This window comes from Drosophila santomea, chromosome 2R (assembly GCF_016746245.2).
Source record: "Drosophila santomea strain STO CAGO 1482 chromosome 2R, Prin_Dsan_1.1, whole genome shotgun sequence".
Taxonomy (NCBI): Eukaryota; Metazoa; Arthropoda; class Insecta; order Diptera; family Drosophilidae; genus Drosophila; species Drosophila santomea.
The window spans coordinates 13,806,550-13,817,711 of record NC_053017.2 but is presented as its reverse complement, the minus strand read 5'-3'; positions in this window follow the sequence as shown (position 1 = coordinate 13,817,711).

Sequence of the window (11,162 nt, the reverse complement as noted above, 5' to 3'; positions counted from 1 at the left end):
TGCAGCGGCAAGCTGAAAACTTTCAATCGACAACGGGGCGGATGAGCGATTCTAAGCAACTTTTTGGGAAAAGCTTAATCTTTTTACTATCGCTGCGCAAAGTTGGACAAGTGGCAAGGTGGCCGTTACTTGTGATTTTCATCGCCAAGCGTTTGATTTTCATTTGTTTGCTCATTCTGGCTTCGGTTTTTTTGCGACCAGAGTGGGGAAAATCAATCCGCTGAACCACGCAATCTGAGCGCAGCACCAAACCTTCTTCTTAATGAATCTGAATCGGAATCTGACCCTGCTGTGCAATTTTTATGGGCATTCGATTTTGTTCGCTTGTTTCTGCTCGTTTTATGAGCTGGTAAAAGTTTATGCACCGCCTCGAATCCCAAACCATCTCTATAAATGTACACTACGTACACACACATACACAGAAATGTATGTGTGCATTCGCTTTAAGCGAAAGTTGCATAAAAGTGAAAATTGTTCAAGTGCTCGGACAATGGGCTTTAGCGAGCAGGTTTGGGCATTCACTTTGTTGTTTTTTATATTTTTGGCAGTCGGATTTGGTTTTTAGCTTACATTTCAGTGCCAAAATAGTTGTAGGTTTATGGCAAATGGAATGGTAAATGGATTTTTTACTTAAATACTTATACATGCATCAAAAGCATGGTGCAGAATTAAATGTGGCTGGTGGCAGGAACGTATTGGCAGCCATCGCAGTTGGCTCAACAAGTCCACAAAGAGCGCCCATTCAGTGGCCTGGAATGTGGCATTGGGATCAATTAGTTATTCAATGTTTCCTGACGCAACGTCTCTAAAAACCCGAAAAGGATCAATTAGAGATGCAGTGCATTCAGAAGGAAAATCCTGTAATTGGTTTTTGTAAACCCTTTTAGATACCTGATCAACAGCCAATAGAGAGACTATTACATTTTTGAGTATGAGAGAGCTATATACATTTGATATATATTTCATGAAAATAATTTTGAAGGATTATACAATTAGTTTACTGCTTAAGTCACTGGTCACTTGAGTTGACCCAGTTAGTGGCTGTCGCCGACAGGTGTTCCCACTTTCTGCACCATCATCCTTTTAGTCGGCATTCAAGGGTAATGCAGGCTTCGGTGCACCGCAATAGTCGTGTCCTGGTTTAATTTCTCTAAACATTCGCCATTGTTGTGCCACTGGACCCAGCTGTGAACGGGTGTTGGTCAAAATGAAAAACCCTTTTTCGCTTATTACTTTTATTTTGCCTGGTTCCTTTTTTTGAGTTTTTTTTTTTTCAGAGGGGGGAGTGCAGTGGTGTTATTTCATTTTTTTAGGGTGTTTGTCTCGTGCCAGTGCACAATAAAAATTGTGTAAAAAGCAGAGCCATTGAGCTTCGGATTGGCAGAAGGCCAGAAGCAACAGCTGGCCACCTTTTTGGCAGTTAAGTGTAAAGGAATGCCTAATGCCTTGGACAGCCGCAAAAAAGTTTTCAAATAAATAAGTGGGCTGCAGGAGCGATGAGTGGCTCACTCGGTTTCAATCAAAAATTACACGGCAAGCGGAGAAAGTCGAGTCGACTCGATTCCAGGGAAAACAGCTTTCTCTATTTCGAGAGCTCACACATGCGATGCTGATGGCGTGCGATTGTGTGTGTGTGTGTGAGTGTTCTTAACCTTTTGTGGCAGGTGCTCCTCAAAGCTTCCATTCCGCCACCCTACCACTCTGCCCCCTGCCCCTGCCATCCTGACTTCCAGCATCCGTTTCCGCTCTCCTTCCAGTTTCCTTTGCCACTTGCCATTTCCCATTTCCCGATGCCGACTGCACTTGGTGGTACATTTAATACCACTTGAGTGACTTTTTATGGCCAGCGACGTAGTCATGTGTGTTTTTGGGAGGGTGTCTTTACGTGTGCACGTGTGTATGTGTGGATGTGTGTATCTGTGTACGTGTGTATATGTATGTTAGCCAGGTTTGTTTTGTTCTATTTTGTTTTTGTGTTCATTTGGACTTAGCCTTGCCATTTGTCCGCCGTTTGTTAGTTTTTTCCTCCTGTTGTTTTAGTTTGTATTTTTTAAACCAGCCTTTTTCCCCAACTATTTTTGCAACGTGTCAGACATTTTTATATGCATCCAACAGCAGCCAGAACTTTTCACTTTTATTATTTCCATTTTGAACTGGCTTTTGTTTTCGCTCTCATGGCAAAAAGAGAGCAGCTGGCTGCATTTAAATAAATATTTTAATAAATAATATGGTCAGATCCGACCGAGACCACATCTGCTAAAGAGATTTAGATTTTCGGAATAACTACTTTTCATTCATGGCCAAATCCCGGCTGCCAACAGTTCGAAGAATCAACAGCAATAACTACGAGCAAGGGTCACACGGTAAAATCTGTGTAAATAGCACTGCAATAGATAAAAAGTCGTTTTCCCTCCAAACACTCACACACACAAAGGCGAAGTAGACGAGAAGAACTAACTTTCAGAGAGTTCTGGAAAAAAAAATGGGGAATGGGGTGCTGAAAAGCCAAGGGGAAACACATTGGAAAGTGCTTTTTAGTTTGCGTAATTCAAAGTAAAAGAAAATTAAACTTCAAACCAAAAGCGGCTTACCGTTTCGAGCACTAAATGGATTTGGACGTCGAATGGTACTGCCATTTTTGAAGGCGAGTTTTGATTTGATGTATTTTCAGGCAATTTATAATCACATCTCAGGCTAAGTAATAACAATAAAGGCAGATGAAAAAAGAGCTGTCAAATTATATCTTAATCACTTTGCACACATAATATAATTAAATATCAGAATCGTTAGCCCAGCTTATCTATTGTTGCTTATATATATAGGTATCAACTTAGTTACTTAAATAATTAACTAGCGAGTATTCTCAAGTTAAATTCGAGCTTAATCCGTGTCAGGCAAGCATCGTAAGCTGGCGCCTAGAGCAATGGATCCAACAATGGAGGTTAAGCTGCAGTTACACAATCAATGGCAATGTTTTTAGGACCTGCATTAGGTAATTACATTGATTGTTTGGGCGATACCTGGCTCAGGAGATAGGTGAGGTCAAGATTGTTGTTTGTATTGTCCAACGGAGCGAGATGTGGACCATATGTGCTCGCATGGTGTAGTATATCTAACCCACGACATGGGACAGAGGTCAAAGTCTCGTTGGAGCTGGGAGAAAGGCAGGCTAAAGGAGCGCCATCAGCAGCTGCTTGGCTTTTGTTGACGAATTAACATTTATCATGCGCCACGTGAAATCCATTTATCACATCCAGCCCCGGATTCCTCTATACCATTTTCGCTGTTGCACAAAAACAAAGGCCTCTCGCAAATCAGCACAGAAATCGCATTGATATTATTCGTTTACGCATTCGTATTCGGGGTCTATTGCGATTCATCAAAAAGGCACCACACTCCCACTTTATGTTAATAAAAACCGACGAACCACTGGCAACACAGGAAAGCCCCGGATTGACCTTGGCAATGGTCGTTTGTCTGGCCAGGGAGGGGGATTCACTCCTGGCATTTGATTTATATTTAAATGCCTATCGGGGTCACCTCGTGTTCATAACTCTTTGTATCGGCCAATTTATCATACAGCGTCCTTTGGTGTTAAATTGAAATTCCCCACAGTGCCGTCCCTCGATTTCGTTGGCTAAATTTGGTATGTCCGTGGTTTTTCAACGGCATTCAGACTTTAAGAGCTCTTCATGGGCGCACTAAACAACATTTATTGTAATATTTAAAGTTATAATGCATTAAAATCTTTATCTGAGTAATAAGTTACTGCAATTATCAATACAATGCTGTCATATAAACATTATGAATTAAAGTGACTTCTTTTCAATATATACTACTTATGTTGCTTATCTTCATTTAAAATACCTCAGTGCTATATTTTTTGCGAGTGTTTCCAAATCCGCAGGGATTTGCGAATGTGGCTTGTCTTGGCCACCGCGGCAATTAAAATTTGTTGGAGTAGTTCAAGCTCTTGTCAATAGTTTGGTTAACGCCCAGGAATCTTATTTTCTGAGGCCGACATAATTTATGGCCTGGCTAAATAAATTCTCCAAGGTGGTCTCTTGCCTTTTGTGAGCCCTTTTTTGTTTTTGTTGTTTGTTTTTTTTTTCTTGTTGTGAGTGGGTGGGACCGAGAACGCCCAGTTTGCTCGCCTTTTGGCAAGTATTACAAATTTATTGCCAACTTTGACATGAGACTGGGCTATTTTGAGGCAATTTTTCCACAGGCGCTGCCAACAATTTGTATGCAAAGTAAGCTATTATCGTGAGAGCATGCAATTTGGGGGCGTGGCCAGTTGGTAATGTATATATTGCACATACGAACGAGTATATCCATATATCCATGCCTGACTACTGGCCTGCATGATGGCGTGCAACAATTGGAGCAGACATTATTTCTGCCTGGGCTATTTTTGTTATTTTGTTTTGGCCATTTAGCGATTAGACACACGAAAGGCGATTCAGATACGAGTACGTGAGGTCAGCGGCGGGTCAGTTCCGGTTCATGTTCGGCCCTGTTGCATGTCGGAGCTGAAAATTGATATTAAATGCTTTGGCATAAAAACATCAAAAGGAGCGGCTGGCCACGTTTACCTGCATAATGAGGCCATTTTATTAGCTGGTCTCTGTGTGTGGTGTGGCCCTGATATATGCACCGCCATTAGTTAGGGCTGCAGATTGTGCAAGACATGTGTGTATGGCCGCTTGGTCACTGCAAATTAATTTGGGATTTTGCGTCTATTTGTTTTGCCCTACCGTCCAGGACACACATGATACCAGGGGATAGCTGGATACCTGGTTCTCCACCGGCCAACTGCCCAACTGGCTGACTGGCCGACTGCCGGCATTCATCACAATCACACTGGGGCAACAATGGAGGGCTTTCGGATACAATTTATGTTCCCGGGGCTGGGCTGTCTGGACTCTCTGGACATTTCAAATTCTGCCAAAGCTCAACTGACATCTGATATATTGGTCGGGGGGTCACTCGACAGCTGCAACATGCGGATTCCTTTGTAACTGAAGCCTTCGCCCATTTCCCTCTCGATTTCTGAGTGGGATTTGGTTGCCACTGTGCGCTTTTCCCGCATGTGTGAGTCCTGGAGTTGGGCCAAGCTCAGCGCTTCAAGTTAGTTCAACATGTGCCAGATTCTACCACTCACTGAGTTCCACTTAAAGCTATCGCGAGTTTTGGCTACGAAAACTGTTTACTTCCGCGTGTTAGCCAACAACGCTGGCCATTAGTCACTTCATTAACATGGCCAGCAGTCGCTGAATGAAGAGATAAATGCAGCGAGCAGCCGAGGGACGTGCCAAAAATTAACAAAATCCAGAAAAATGACAAAACACAAGAGCAAGCGAAACGAAAATAAACACAGTTACACGGTACAAAATGCACAATGTATATCTTAATTTTAAAAGTATACAACACATAATATTAAATATTAAACGAAAAGTTTTGTAATACATTTTGTCCACGCAGAAGTTATATTTGTTAAGCAACAAAAGTAAACAAGAAGTCATTTTAATTTTGTTATGTGCAGCCATTCAAGAGAACTATTGTGCCCAGAAGGTTTAACACGCGCTGAATTTTAGTTTCACACTTTTGCACTGCAATCAAAGGGAATTAGGCGCCAACCAAAAACACAACACCCACCACCCAACACCACCCACTGCTTTCGAGTGGGCGGTAGGTGTCAACTTTGCCTTGCATGCCAGGGCCGCCCAGCCACGCCCACTTGGAAAGGAGGCGCCCGTGCTGGCACTGCTGTTGACTGTTATTAGCGCACTTTGATTTGTATTTGGCTAACAATAAAATGACAGCTTGCGGCTAAATGGCACGCAACGCCCAGCCAGAAAATCGAAAATGAGACGGGAAAAATGGGTGGGTCCTGCTTTCTGGACACGACCAGGCCGGAAATGCCAATGTTGGAGTTGGAGCTGGGGGTTGGAGTTGGTTGGCGTGCCTGCCTTTCGGTTTGCTTTTCATTCCATTTCGATTGCCCGGGCCAGAGGCAAAAGTCAGGTAACAAGTCGCCGCTGCACGCCATAAATTGCAATAAACGAGTCCAGGTGCAATGCATTGGCTAACTGGCTGGTTGTGGTGTGTGGTGGAGCAGAAATATGATAACCGCTAATTAACGTCAAACGGATGTGGCTGCGAAAAGTCATGCCAAGGAATAATGCAACTTATGTTCTTTAAGACTTAAGTTAAAAATCAGAAATTATTATTAAAATATGAAACTGAAATTGGAAAACATATTCTTTAATGTTTAATTGAACTGAATAACGTGATGAAGCTTTGTAAAATTATTTACTTAAAGCACTTTAATTTACTAAATTGCACTTAAATCCTAGTGTTAGCTTGCAAAATTTTGAAGCAATTTTGAAGCGCCTAATTTAAAACAGCTGCTGTATAAATGGTAGACAAAGAAATCTAGACACATTCTTGATTTTGCTTATTCACAGTGTACACAAAAAGATAAATGAGGCAAAGGAAGTTAATGGGAACAGAGTTCATTATAATGAGGGAAACTGGTTAAAGTCGCTGCCAGAGGAAACGTGACAGTGCGAGTCTACCGGCAATTGCAGTCCCAGAGTTTCCATCGCCCCATCGTGGCTGATAAGATTGGCACAACTCTACAGGCCACGCTGCGTATACGTGATATTAGTGGCACTGGTATAAGAGCTCGTGTATAAGAGAGTTATGGCCACACAGTTCAATCGCTGTGGGGTAAACAGCCAAACAACCATTTGGCCAAAACGCATAGAGCACTCCGCTGCGTGTAGACTTTTAAAGGTAAAAAGGCGAATCGAGGGCGAAGCCGAGACAGCCGATGAATGGCGAAACGAAAGCGAAAACGAATCTGAAAACTTAAACAAACACGCAAGCGGCACACAACAAAGCCAGAAAGGTGCGAAAAAGGCGTGGTATGATGTCGGTGGCGCCACAGAGACATGCAAGGACTAAGCACATTGTACCACCAGACAAGTGTTCTGGCCATTACTTACCAGATTGCAGGGAGTGGCCTCATTGACATGCATTTTGATTTCTAGTTGTTAAAGCTGATTCTAAAAAGTGTTAACGGGTAACAACAATTAAGAACTACCGAAAAGAAATGATAAACTTTCTCAGTAACGGGTATCTGTTAGCCGAGGAACTCGAATGAATTTCGGTTCTTTATGAATGCATTAATATTAAATTATAATTAATGCGTCTTTTAATTGGCTGTTTTTGCTTAGTTTTTGAAAATGTGATATGTATACAACACACAACTTTTTGATATATTTTATAATTTAGCTGTCTATTATGAAAAACTTATGGGAGATTTTACCTAATTGCTGTTCGTTCGTCCCTTTTTTTTGTTTCGCGTTAAAATCAATAAATTCAATAAACGTTTAAAAAAGTGAGAAAGTATTATGTTTTGCTTGTGAAATTATGTATTAATTGATAAAGGAAAGCATTACATTTACAACTATAAAGAGAGCCTTTAATTAAATTTACAAGCGAAGGCAAAAGACCAGCACTTTTTAAACTGACAAACTGATGGATATACAAAATGCGCGTCTATATACAAGAAGCTCTGTTAATAGGAATTACTCGAAACTCCATTGAAATCAGATCGCGTGATGGTAATGGCCATAAATCCCATCAGCTGCATATATTTACATATGTATGCAAATGATGCCCGTGCAGATGTTGCGCTGCCGCTGCAGCCGATGATGCCACATTAAATTTCAATTTCGGGTTCATTTATCGTGGCTGTGGGCGGCTGGCACGGAAGTCACAATGTCAGTGTCTGAACTTAGCCAAGGCCACGCCGCTCGGCGGAAAGTTTACCCTTCAACTGTGCGAAACTTGGCAGCCCAACAGGGCAGCGCCTCGTTTACGCAATAGCTCCCCCAGTGCCACTAGTGCCCCAATGCCCCCCCCCCCCTTTTTTACCGCCAAGTAAATATGCAGAAAACCAACAAGAGCTATAACTGCACTACGCCAGCACACTTGCGGCATACACGCTCGGGAGATACGCACACATGCACACCCTGGAAAGTGCATAAAAATTAAGCAAACGGCACTTGTAACTGGCAACAAGAAGGACAGCAACAAAAACTGCCAGTGCAACAACAGCAACTACCCCCACAAGTGCTTCCTAACTCGTACACTCAGAGAAAAGAGTAGCCTACATGTAAATGTATTTCCTTCATTTCATTTCTATGCTAAAATAGGTAAAACTCACTAGGACATTAATAATTCCATTAAATGACATGACTCGCTAAATGTTTAATAATTATTGTATTACTAGTACAACAATATATATAATGGTCTGTATAAAATGTGCCGTAATTAACACAATAATGTATAATGCATTTAATTAAACATAAACGTAAACTTGTTATGCATTCACTAAAGCAATAAAAAGTGCTAATAAATATGAATATTCAACTATATATTTAACATTCCCCGAAGTGCCTAATAAAATAAATCCCATGGGCTTTACCTTTTTTTCTGTGTTTATCTCCATTCCCAGTTGGCAGCTTCGAAGCTTCCAAAATGCAACAGTCGACAGGACGGGCTGGCAACTTCCGCTGGCGTTGAGCGTCACACCGACTGCACATCCTTTTGCTCCTGGCCCAAAACCCACTTTTGGATCCAGGACCTAAGAGAAACCCTAACCCAAGACCCAAGACCACTCCCATCGCCCTTCGGGTAGGAGAAACTACAAATGCAGCAACTGCAAAACTTTTGCCAGCAAGTTTGAGTTTTTTCTTCCGCTCTGCCGTTCGTGCTTGGCCAAAAGGCTGGCTGGCTGGCTGGCTGGTTGGCTGTCCTGTCTTTTTGCCTCATCTGCGCTATTGCAACTTTGCCAGCTGAAACTTTAAGCCAGGTCCTATCTGGAGCGTTGTCGCTGATGTTCCTGCCGTTATTGCTTCGTACGTGTTTGTGTTCATTACGTACGTGTCCTTTTGGGCATTTTGCGTTAGTTATTAGCGCCAAAAAGCTGCTGGCCAAAAGCGATAGCAGCTACAGTCGTCAGTCTTTGGCTACACTTTTCGACGCTTCAAATTGTCGATAAAGTATTAAATATAGCCATTTTTATCTATATATATATGCAGTCTTGCAGATGTCGCATCTAACGAGGTTCCGCCGTACATATTGAAGTAGCAAACTGCAATATTTCCGATTCGTTGCAATAGCCACAATCGTCGAGGATTTAAGTGCGCTAAGGACTCGTGTTCGCGATAGAGAGATGGCAAGCATTTGCTGAGATATTGAGCTGGTGCTTTCATTAACTGAAACCCTACCCGTTAGGAACTTTAACTTGCTGGCACTCATTTTGCGTAATGATTTCAATTATTTCGTAATTAGTGCAGACAGGCAGCAGCCGTAGTTCGCCGGCCACGCAGACCGTCCTGTCCTTCTAGGACCTCCGCAGGACCTCCGCTAGACCTCCACAGAACCTCCACCACGCCAACAAGCTGTCCAACCTGCCCACCTGTCAAATGTCCATGGCTGAAGCAGGTACCACAATGCGGCATCAGATTCGAAGGCAACGAAAAGTGCACTTGGCCGCAATTTGCAAAAAGTCTTCACAAAGTCGAAGTTTTCCAGGGCGGTGGACACTCATCTTTTGTGTCCTGGCCAAGCCAAGTCCATTGAATCGGCCCCGGACCACCGTTGGTGTCAACAACTTCGCAATGAGTTTTTTTTGGCGCCAGAAGCTTTAAGTATTCGTACTTACCTGCTACTTTTTTTTACCCATCTCTCCTTTTTACCGCACCGAGATGTTAACGCGATTTTATGAGCTGTCTCACCTGCAGCATTTTAATGAATAGCGTTCAGGTTTATAAGACTTTGATAGTATCAGGTCACAAAACACTGTAGTTAAGCTCAAAAGCTATACAGTTCTTGGAACATACCCAACAAGGTTAATATTAACTAGGCGTGTTAATTTAGGTTCAGTTTTATAAGTAAGCTGCTGATCAACCAAAAAACTATAAAGTATTGTAAAAGCAAAATATGCAGAGAACGTGCCTAAAAGTAGACAGTAAGAATGTTTTAAAATATCTGATATAAATTTGTATTTGAAAATACAATACTTTAAGTAAATATAAAGGTAAAATGTAAGGCTATTTTCACAGTGCATAAGCATGTGGTTGGGTCTTAGTAAAAGCCATGGCTATAAGCCCTTAATCATCTAAAGCAATTTGCACTCCCTCAATGCAATTCAATTAAAAGTTACCCACACATCCTCAAGGTTCCTAATGCGAACCACCGATAGATAGATAGATGTATATATATATTTACTTGGGCCACACTTATTTCCGTTTTAATACTTTTAATACCTTTTGAATTGCTTGGCCAAAGTTCGCTCGATGCGGCGGCTCAAGGAGACTTCAAAAAAAATTGATGCCCAAGCAAACAGAGCGGGATTTTGGTCCTACTGCCGCCTGTCGAATGCCTGCCCCACTCATGTGGCATATTAACTGCCCCCAGTTGCCAAAAAGCCCCCGCTTGCCACCAACCGCCACCGTCATCCCTTAACGATTGCCGAAGTGCCACTCGATATTTATTCGATTTATGGAATTTTTTGGCAAAAGAATTTTTTAATAAAACGAATTTTATTGGCATTATCCTGCAGCTATTGCCATTGCTGTGCGCCAGAGAGGAAATTAATAATGCTACTAGGCTAATAAAGGCCCGCACACACAGGCACGCACCTTCACATGTGTGTGCGTGTGTGTGTGGATGTGTGTGTGAGGTAGATATATCGATGATATGACACATTTGGGACACTCGTCCTTTTCAGTTTCTCCTGCTTCATTTGCCGTTCGCTACCATTCAAAAAGTTCCAGAGTGCCATTGTTATTATTATTTGCATGGCCTGACTGCTCAAGTTGAAGCTATTTAATTTGTCATTACCCCGAATTTAGCTGCCAGCCGAAATTTTCACTCACTTCCCAGGCAGATTTTGTAATTCTTTTTTTGCCTTTGATAATGGCGCTGCCGCAGGACATTTGTCTCCGGGCCAACAGGAAATTAAAAGTGTTGGTAAATATTATTCCTAGCATACTTGATTGTGTCCGGATCTACAGTGAATCTCATAATTGTGGGACTGGAGACTAGGCGAGAACTGTGAAACATATTGAGGTAGTGGAATT